The 10,385-nt window shown below is 42.6% G+C and overlaps 1 pseudogene; it reads left to right on the forward strand.

The window, feature by feature from the left end:
- Nucleotides 1-7,679: 7,679 nt before the first annotated feature.
- Nucleotides 7,680-9,469, forward strand: LOC148117276 (E3 ubiquitin-protein ligase RLIM pseudogene; annotated as a pseudogene).
- The last annotated feature ends 916 nt before the right edge of the window (nt 9,470-10,385 follow it).

The raw sequence follows: 10,385 nt of genomic DNA on the forward strand, positions 1-10,385 counted from the left end.
CCTTTGGAACATTTTCTAGACACAGTGCTATTACTATACTGATGAGAAGGCCCTGCTTACTGTACCATATGATCGTGCTCTAAGCTTTCTTAGAATGAGTGCCACATTCACTTTTGAAAACCTGAGCAAGCAATCCATCCTTGGGAAAGCCAGAGACATTTATTTCCAGGTATCTCCCAGATGTTTGCATTCTAGATACAGTGAACAGTTTGGTTTCCCTAATGGTAACAGCTTCAGTCTCCTCTACCCCAGCTCTCATGGCTATTACCATCATCGTCCAGAGGAGGCTGACATTTGGCCAGGCTCTGGCTTTCAAAATCAAGTGTTTAGGGAACTTCATAGAAAACTGGAATCAAATTCTGTCAGTTTTAACAGACGAAAGATAATCAGTCTTTCAGGATCTATTGCTTTTGACTTATGTCTTCTACAGGTGAACTTGGGGAGTGGAACTTGGATATAATACCTTCAGAATTCTGGAAATTTCTTCAGCATCATGGGAGTACTGGGCTCAGTGGTAACTGGAGTGCTGCACTTGGGCTTCTTGACCACAATTAATCTCTCATGGCTGATAAAAACATTTTAATTCCATTGCCTGGGCTTCATTCTTCAAGCCACGTTGTACTCATCACAGGACTCACTGATTGCTGCAAAAACATTTGTTTTCATCCTTTATTTATAGAGTTCATCTTATTTTTTCTATTTTCTTTTCTTTGCCTACAGTGCTGGGGATTAAATTCTTGACCAGATTCAAAACATGCTAGGTCTCTACTACAAGCCTTTACTCTCACATATTTTCTAGGTCTCTTGTGGGATTCCCCTCTGTATGTTGTGATTACATTAAAGAATAAAGAAAAACTGCTTTGGTCTTTAGCAAGGGAGAACTTAGCATTGTGGGAAAAACTAAACTGAATGCTGGGAGAAGGAAGGCAGAGTCAGTGAGAAGCCATGTAGCCCTGACAGAGACAGATGCCAGAACTTTGCCCGGTAAGCCACAGCCTCGTGGAGATACATAGATTAGTGGAGATTGGTTAATTTAAGATATGAGTTATCCAGAAATACACTTAAGCTATTGGCCAAACAGTATTGCAAATAATATGGTTTCTGAGTGATTATTACAGGACTGGGCAAGACAGAAACTTCCTACAACAGTCTCTGTTTCTCTACTTGTTTTTATTTTTTGTTGTTTTACTTTTGTTTTTTTTTCCTCATGAACTGGTCAGAATAAGCAGGATAGTTTCTAGCGTCTATGTAGAAAATTCATCTGAACTTTCTCCTTAGCATGTGACTCAGAAAACATTCAATAGCACATACCCTGGCCTGCTAAAAGAGGTAGTCCTCTGTCTGGTTCACAGACATCTTTCAGGTAGAGTGGCACAGTAAGTAAAGGAACTATTTTTAGAAGGAAAAGCCCAGGCTTTCCAACTGCAGACATAGGAGAGTCTTTAATCTATGGCTTCAATAACCCTGGGTCTTTTATTTATCAAATGCAAGAACAGCAAAGTATTCCTCAGATAATAGCATTTTAAATACTAAGTGCATGCAGTCATTTAAAACACAAATCCAGCATTCATGTGTACTTACCAAAGGCCCTGGAAACATTACATTAGGATATATAAACTTCATATGTGAATTCACATTTATTCAGTTGGCAGAAAGAACTTATTGAAAGCAGGGATTCAGGAATTCTGGGTAAAACATACATTAGTGTCATAAGTGGCACCTTATAGTACTATGTTATACTATTTTTTTTGTCAGGACCAGAACCACTTTGGGAAAGTAGGGTAAAGTTCAAGTGACATCTACAGAAGGTTCTTTCAGGAGTGCATTCTTGGGATATGCTCTTTGCTTTCATAAGCATATTGTGCAATCCCCCAATTCAAGACAAGTGACTGTTGGATAAATGTCACGGGGGACGACTTCCCTTCATGTGTAATGTGGAGGAGTTGTATTTGCTTTACAAAGCTCAAGTTCCAGGAAGGGAAGATGCGTTTACTTTACTCCTGAGAAATTCACTTAAATGTAAACTCAGACTTTGCGGTTTAGGGAAAACCATGAGTCATAAGACCTGTTGATGAGATGCTGCTGGCATCCAGAACACACTCACACCATTTTTTGTTCTCTCTCTCTCTCTCTCTCTCTCTCTCTCTCTGTGTGTGTGTGTGTGTGTGTGTGTGTGTGTGTGTGTATGTGTGTGCGCACGCACACATGTGTGTGCTTGTTCTAAGGGTGAGGGACTCAGACATGTCCTGGAGTTTTGCTTCATGTGCACGTGTGAAAGAGCTTCAGGTTCTCCCTTACTTTCTCCACTCTCAGCTCCACCCTCACTCACCTCTCAGCCTAATCCAGACAAGTTTAGTGAATCAAACCATGAGTCACTTTGCAAAGTTATCCTTTAGGCTATCCTTAACACAGCCTGTGGTTTTGCCCAGAAGCATGGTGGAATTAGGACACTTTGCTAGCTCGGCTAATTTTTTTTCCAGAATAGGTCTTGACAGATAATATCACCCATACCAAAAGACACACAAGCAGTGCTCTGTGTAGCTATTTGTCACAAAACGTGGTTTAAGGACCTTTATTTTGCCTATGCAACAGATACCAGGAACCTGTCCCTTCTCTTTATCCAAGCATCTATGTCAGAACATCTCTTCAACAGCATACCGCCCCCAGGAAACCATGGGCTTTCCATCCTTCTCCCCTCACCATCCCCGCACAAAATGTAGATTCAAGTTAGACATGGAAACTAAGCACAGAAAGGAATCTTATGAGCTAAACGTGAGGGGATCCCATGAAGGAATACCATGAAGCAGAATAGCAAAGAGGTAAAGGGAGAGGAATTTGCTGTATCAAAGCAGCCAGCCTTAATTTAAATGCACATTGATCTCTTCTTAACTTAAATTGCCAAAGCCTCTATGTTCTTGGTTCTTCAGTGCCTCTCCATTCATCCAGTCCACCAAGCACCTGGTCTCAGATCTCTGCTGGCTGAGTGGGAACCCACAGAGCACAAGGTCAAGCAATGATCCTGTTAGCTATCCACCAAGGAAGGTTTGGATCACTGCCCTTTCAGAAGATTTGCCTAACAGATCGGGGAGGGGTCGGGAAAAACACTAGAAAAGCTTATAGAAAGAGATTTGGGTCACTGGAGGGGGAGGGCTGTCCTGTGGCATAAAGGAAGTGTGATTGTATTGATTAGTGGCTCTTCAATCAGAAAGGCAGGACGAAGGAGCCTTCGGAAGTCTTCCAACCATGAAGAGCCTCTTTAGGCCAGTGAACAATGAATGGTAAAAGAAAGAAAGAAAAAAGAATTGCTTTGAGGTTTATAAGATGGGTAGATTAAACCACAGGAAACCTGATTTTACATGGAATAAAAGCTAGAGCATTCGTTACCATGTGAAGTAGTACAAGTAAGCAATATATTTCTCATCTACAGAAGGTCCAGAAAGAATAACAATTGCTAGCCTGCAGTCCTAGCATTCTGGGAAGGATAAGCCCTAGGTCACAAGTTTGAGGCCAGCCTAGATAGCATAAGTGAGACACAGTCTCAAGTTTCTGCCAATGTCTTCCCCTTGCCTTGGAGGCATATTTTTTCAGTTCCACGGTGTGTGTGTGCGTATGTGTGTGTGTGTGTGTGTGTGTCTTTGTGTGTGTCTTTGTGTGTGTGTATGTGTGTGCATTTATGTGTGCGTGGGGGGGGTATGACACCCCAGACTGGCTTCAAACTAACTACTTTAAGTAGTCAAGGGTGACCTTGAACTCTTGGCTCTCCTACCTCTACTTATCATGTGCCAGTGTCACATCACAGCAGTGTGATGCCCCATACAGCCTTTTCCATCTTTACGTCCTTTCTGTTTCTCTGACACAGGGTTTTACGCTGACCTTGAACTTCCCATCCTCCTGATGATATTTCCCTAGGGCTGGTACTACAGGCATGTGCCACCATACTTGGCAATATAGTGAACTGCTTAGGCAACGTTTGCGGACAATGCTGGATTTTCACAACTCTGATCTCTGGATGTTACACCCAGAGAAGAATTCTCTAATGGAAAGTTATACCTTTTAGATATCTCCCAAATATTGTGCAAATCATATTTCTACAGTTGTACATTTTATAAATAACATAGAACTTACAGCTATAAAAGTGTTTTGGGTAAATATTCTAAGCCAGGATGAAAATGTAATTGTGCTGGGCTAAAACAATATCAAACTCAAAGACCTAAGAACCTAGATAAAAATATGAAACTACAAGACACTTTATTTTTATTAAAATTAAGGGAATACTTGGAGCAATTATCTGACTTGTCAGAAAACACTATTGGTAAATGTGAGCAAAGTTCACTCAGAAGGTAGGCTGTGTTTCTCAGGGTCACTTCTGTAGTCATAAGAGCCAAACAAGACAGAAGAAGAGCTGCTGGGCAGTGGAGGCACACACCTTTAATCCCAGCACTCAGGAGGCAGAGTCAGGCAGATCTCTCTGAGCACGAGGCCAGCCTGGTCTTCAAGAGCTAGTTTCAAGACAGGGCCCAAAGTTATGGAGAAACTCAGTCTCAAAAAACAAAAAAAAAAACAAAAAGACAGAAGAAGGGGCTTTTTCTTTACCTTTTAACACACAGAGAGAGACAGGAGGACATAGACACACAGAGACAGACATTTAGTCTGGCGAAGCAATCAAAATAGAGATTCATTTAAGGACAGTTACTTTTAAGTAATTGGATCATACTTTGTCACAAGTTCAGAAACATAGCCAGGCAAACATCACTTGAAGATGCATTAAATTCAGAATAGTCTGACACAGATGCAGGAACTTTGATGACCTTGTAGGGATGACTATTCAACAAACAGCTTTAGAGCAAACAAAATACTTTGTTTTCCTGCTGATTGCTTTTACTATAGATAGAACATCTTTCAGTTAACCGTTTTCACTTAGTACAGGAAATAATGAGTTCCAGTATGACATTTACATACACACATATCATTGTAGTTTGTTCATGCCCTTTTGTACTCTTTCCTTTTTCTGCTAGTTCCCATTCTCTCCCCAAATAGTTACCCTCCCTCTTTTATGTCTTGTGTTTGTGTGTGAGTGTGTGTGTGGTTGTGTGACATGACAAATTTCCTTTATCCATTAATGTGTTGATGAACACCTAGGATGATGCCATAACTTGGCCATTGTGAATAGTGCCACAAAAGGAACAGGGGCTCCCTCGTCTCTCTCTACCAGGCTGGCTCAGATTCCTTTGCAGCTATTCCCAACAGTCCTGCAGCTACATCATGTGACAGTTCCATTGTCAGTGCTTTGAGGAACCTGCACTGTTATTTTCCATAGGGGCTGGATTAGTTGTCATCTCCACCAGGTTTCATTTTCTCACATTCTTGCCAGCATGTGATGTCACTGCTTTGTTATTTGGTGGTCATTTCGACAGGAGTGAGATGAAATCTGAATGTAGTTTTACCTTGCAGACCTGCTGCTGTCTAAGGATGTTGAACATTTTAACTAACTTTATCAGCCATATTTGCCTTTCTTCATTTAAGATTCGTTTGTTACTTCATTGGTTAATGTATTTATTGGATGATTTGGATATTGATATTTGAGTATATTAATTCAGTGTCAGGAATAGAACTAGTAAGAAATTCCTTCCTTCTGTATACGGCCTTTCCGCTCTGCTGCCTATTCCCTTTGCTGTGCAGCTCTACAGTTCTATAAAACCCAATCTGTCAGTTCAGCCTCCTGAGCCCCTGGAGTTCTTGTCAGAAAGGTCTTTCCACGTCTTTCCTCTATCATGACGTGTTCTCCCCAGTCCAGGCCAGCAGTTTCAAATTTGAAAGCCTTCCATTAAGGTCGTTGTGGCAGACCTAATTGACTTCTGTACAAGGTGAGAGATAGTCACTTAGATTAATTCTTCATCAGGAGAACATACAGTTTCCTCAGCACCATTTGTTGAAAAAGTGGTGCTTTCTGTAGTGAGAGCTTTTGTCACCTTTGTCAATAATTAGGTCAAATGACCTTCCTCAATTCCAGGACTTGGGAGATAGTGGCAGGAGGATCAGTACTTCAAGGCAAGACCATCCTGAGCTGCAAGTGATCCTGTCTCAGACACACATGCAAACCTGTACCAGTGTGGATTTACTCTTAGTCTCTTCTCTATTCCTTTGTCTTTGTCTCTGTTTTGGTGCTGGTAGCATGCTGGTTTTGTCCCTATGGTTCTGCAGTGTAGCAAAATCCGGCATTGCCATGCTTAGAATAGCTCTGGTCACGTGTGATGTTCTGTGTCTCTCTGTGAATTTTGGAAGTTCTTTAGAAATTCTGTGAAGAATAACATTCGAATTTTGATAGAGATTGCACTGAATCTGTCAATTGCTATTAGTAAGATCACCATTTTCACAATATTAATTTTTCTAATTCATATCAGAAAGTCATTCTTTAAAGAGTTTTTTGGTGCTTTAAATCTTTTATTATTTATTTAAATTTATTTTTTGTGCTTTGGTGTCAAGTTGTTAGATCCTCTGGAACTGGACAGATGTGAGCTGCCATGTGGGTCCTGAGAATTGAAGCCAGACCCTCTGGAAGAGCAGTCATCTCTCCAGGCCAGATGTTTTACATTTTTACTTGTAGGGCTAGAGAGATGGCTTAGCAGGTAATTACATATGCCACTAAGTCTGAAAGGCTCCATTCAGTTCCTGAGAGCTACTTTGTGTAAGTTGTCTTCAGACCTCCACACACCCATAGTGGCAAATCAAGAAAGAAGTGAATGTGTACAAATACACAAAGAAAAAAGTGAATGTATACACACACAAAGAAACAAGCTAATTTTCATAAATCACCCCTCAGTGAACGCTCTGTGGGAAGAAAGGGGCTGGGGAAATCAAGCGCTCCAATGGGTCTGAGCTTTTGTTTTCCATCCTGCTGGTACTGAAATGCATGGCCAGCAGGTACCTCTAGAATCAACCTTCCCGCTGACCTCGGTGACACTAACAGTTTCTTAGAAGGAGGGCTGGGCTAGGAACCACCCTTCCCCTTACCATCCTAATCAGATGCCAACCTGAATGGATCAGCATGTCCATATCTGCTTTCACATTCTCTGTAATAGTCCCTACAGCTATCTCCCACTCGAGGGCTGTAGCCGGGTGTCTTCAGGCTCCCTGACTTAATCCTTGTTCTCATGACACCAGAGGAGTGAAGGTCAACCTTCCTTCTCATGATGGCACCTAGCCACTGTCACTGGGGAATGGCACAATGAACATCCTGTGTGGTGACAGCCTATCAGGAAGCAGTCAGTGTCTCACTAAATTCCCCAGCATGATGCCAGCCTTGCAAGAAGAGTGGGTGTGTCCTACGAGTAGGACTACCAGTAGCTCTTCCCCAGGCCCACCTGGTAAGATTTAGCTGAATCATCTGCTTTCTAAGTAGGACTTCTTGAGTCATGAGGAGTAGCTGAGAAAGGGGAACTGAAATCCATTCAATAGGTAATTTGGGGTGACTTTAAAAAATTTACCTTGAGTTGATTTCTGTCACTGCTAGGTAACAATGGAAGATAATGGCTGCTTGTGCTACACGTCAGAATGGGCGGAGCTCCTGGGCTAGAGGCGGGTCTTGCCCAGCCATTCGGAGGCAGGCTAGGGAGCAGGAGGCAGCCATGCAGCAGAGCTCAGGCAGCCAAGGCAGCAGCTGAGGTCACAGAGCCCAGCCAGTGCCCTCCTGGCCGGACCACCGAAGCCTAGTGAAGAAAACTGAAAGTCCGGTTTATTGGATTTCAGTCCTATGTCATAACAGACAGAAATCCTCCACTTGTTCATCAAGATGGAAAACTCAGATTCTAGCGATAAAAGAAATGACCAATCTGCAGCACAGCGCAGAAGGCAATTGGTTCGATTGAATCGGAAAGAAGCTTTCTATCGATTTGTAAATAATCTGAGCGGAGAAGACTATCGACTTATGAGAGACAACAGTTTACTAGGCACCCCGGGTCAAAGTACTGAGGAGGAGTTGCTCAGAAGACTACAGCAAATCAAAGAGGGCCCGGCCCCGCCACACAGCTCAGATGAAAATAGACCTGGAGACTCTTCAGATGACATGTCCAATGGTGACTCCATAATAGATTGTCCTAACTCTGTCCGACAGACTGGCAATACAACAAGAAGTGATCAGAGAAGAAATCTGTCCTGGAGCGCAGTGGACCACACTAATCCACACAGTGGTGATCTCAGATTCAGTTTAGAGACACGTGTGAACCGTAATAATGGAAGACAAACCCCAGAGAACGGAAATGAACCATCTGCTACAGATCTTAATGCAGAAAACATGGACAGCAACAGCAAAAGGCCAATGGAAAATTCAGCATCTGAGACATCATCTGCCAGACCACCTAGGTCAGAACGCAGTTCTGCTGAAGCATTAACAGAAGTGCCATCCACCAGAGGTCGGAGCAGGGCAAGAAGCCGCAAACCAGAACACGGGAGAAGACCCAGAGCCAGAGCTGAAAGAAGTAGGTCTCTTCTGCACACAGCAAATGAAATTCCACGAAGATCTCATCGTAGCGTCTCATCTCATACTTTTGTGCACCCTTTGGTAAATGAGATCGAGGGAAGTTCTAGAACCCCTCGCCATGGGACTTTGAGACAGCAGATAACTGGGCCTGAGTTGCTAGGTAGAGGTCTTTTGGCGGCTTCTGGGTCAAGAAATTCTGCCGCTCAAGGGACATGTTATTCAGACACGGGTACCAATGGTGAAGCGGCAGAATCTGGTCAAAGACCTCCAACCATAGACAGAACCATCCAAGTCCGAAGAGTTCTGCTGGTAGAATACCACCAGAAAGATAGCTTAGCTAGCAGAACTCGGTCAAGGTCCCAGACCCCAAACAGCATGGTCCCTTATGAAAGTGAACGTGGAGGTTTTATAAGCACCTTAACATTTTTTGAACCTGCAGATGGGAGAACCTATGTGAATACTAACAGGTTTTCCACTCTTACACTCTTCGATACTGGATCAAGAGAAACTGCACCTGTTCCTTTTCAAACCCCATCAAGGCAGAGAACGACAGGTTTTGGTGAGTTTCCACTGAGTGGAAGAGGGCGCTCTGGTCGGAACAGCTCTGCTGCTGGCTCCAGCTCCAACCTCGGCTTCAGTTCCAATCGTGAAAGTTCACAAAGAAGCTCAGAGATGTATGAAACCCTACTTTACCCTTTTAATGACAACCACCAAACTAGAGGACTCACCAAAGAACAGATTGCTAACTTAGCAATGAGAAGTTTTGGTGAAAATGACGCACTGAAGACATGTACTATTTGCATTACGGAACACATGGAAGGGAACAAAATTCGTAAGCTACCTTGCTCCCATGAGTACCACGCCCACTGCATCGACCGCTGGTTATCAGAAAATACCACCTGTCCCATTTGTCGCAGGGCTGTCTTATCTTCTGGGAACAGAGAAAAGGTTGTGTAATGAGAACAGAACTCTCGAAGCTGTATAGCTGGCATAGTGACGGGCAAAGAGAAATCGTTTCCTTTGTGTCCATGTTTTTGAGTGGTGCTTAAATATAAAGTCACAACCTCAATCGACTCATTGCTTTCTGAGGGAATCGTGTCTTTTCTCTTGTTTCTCTTTCAGGATAGAAAGAATATTTCAGACGTGACGTTTTAGGTCTTCAGTATTTGATTTCAGTACCAGGTAATTTGCTAACCTGTTGCTGATAATTTAACCATGTACACTTGTCATTTTCCCTCTGTTCCCATAAGGTCTGCCTTAGCAGGGGCTCCTTTATCATGTTGGCCTCTTATTAAGTTTCCCAGGCCATAAGAGGGGCATGAAGAAAATTCCCACTCAAGACTAAGTTCCATTATGTGTTTAGTAAGTGATTAATTAAAACTATACCGTTCCCAGTTATTGACGCAAATTCAGTCACATTCTGAATAAAGCTTGTTCACCTTCCAGATTAGGGGATGATGGACATACCAGTGTAAATTCCATTCTGGAGAATGGAACATTTTCATGATGACAGTGATATAGGCATGAACTGGTTTCCTACAGTGACAGCCACAGCAGCTTGACCCAGTATTCGAATTGAATAGATGAAGCAGAAGATCAACAAATTTGGCAGAGCTGTCTTTGGTTCAAAAAAATCAAACCGCTACCACCTAGCACAAGTTAAATTGAGGTTTTTACAATCTGCTCTTCAAAAACAGTAGGTGGAGGAAGGAAACTTCTAAACCAATTTTAAAGTAGGGATTTCAGTTGGTACAGATGGGTGTGCTTTTGCAACAGCCTCGGATTTTCTTGGTTTCGAGATTTATCAGGTAAGGTACTAGTGCACACTTGTCAATATTTCATTGCTGTATCTAGCAGGTCCAACATGCCACATTAAAAAGACATATTCATAAATTAAGAGATTATCTTT

This window comes from Myodes glareolus, chromosome X, assembly GCF_982192425.1.
Source record: "Myodes glareolus chromosome X, mMyoGla1.1, whole genome shotgun sequence".
NCBI lineage: Eukaryota > Metazoa > Chordata > Mammalia > Rodentia > Cricetidae > Myodes > Myodes glareolus.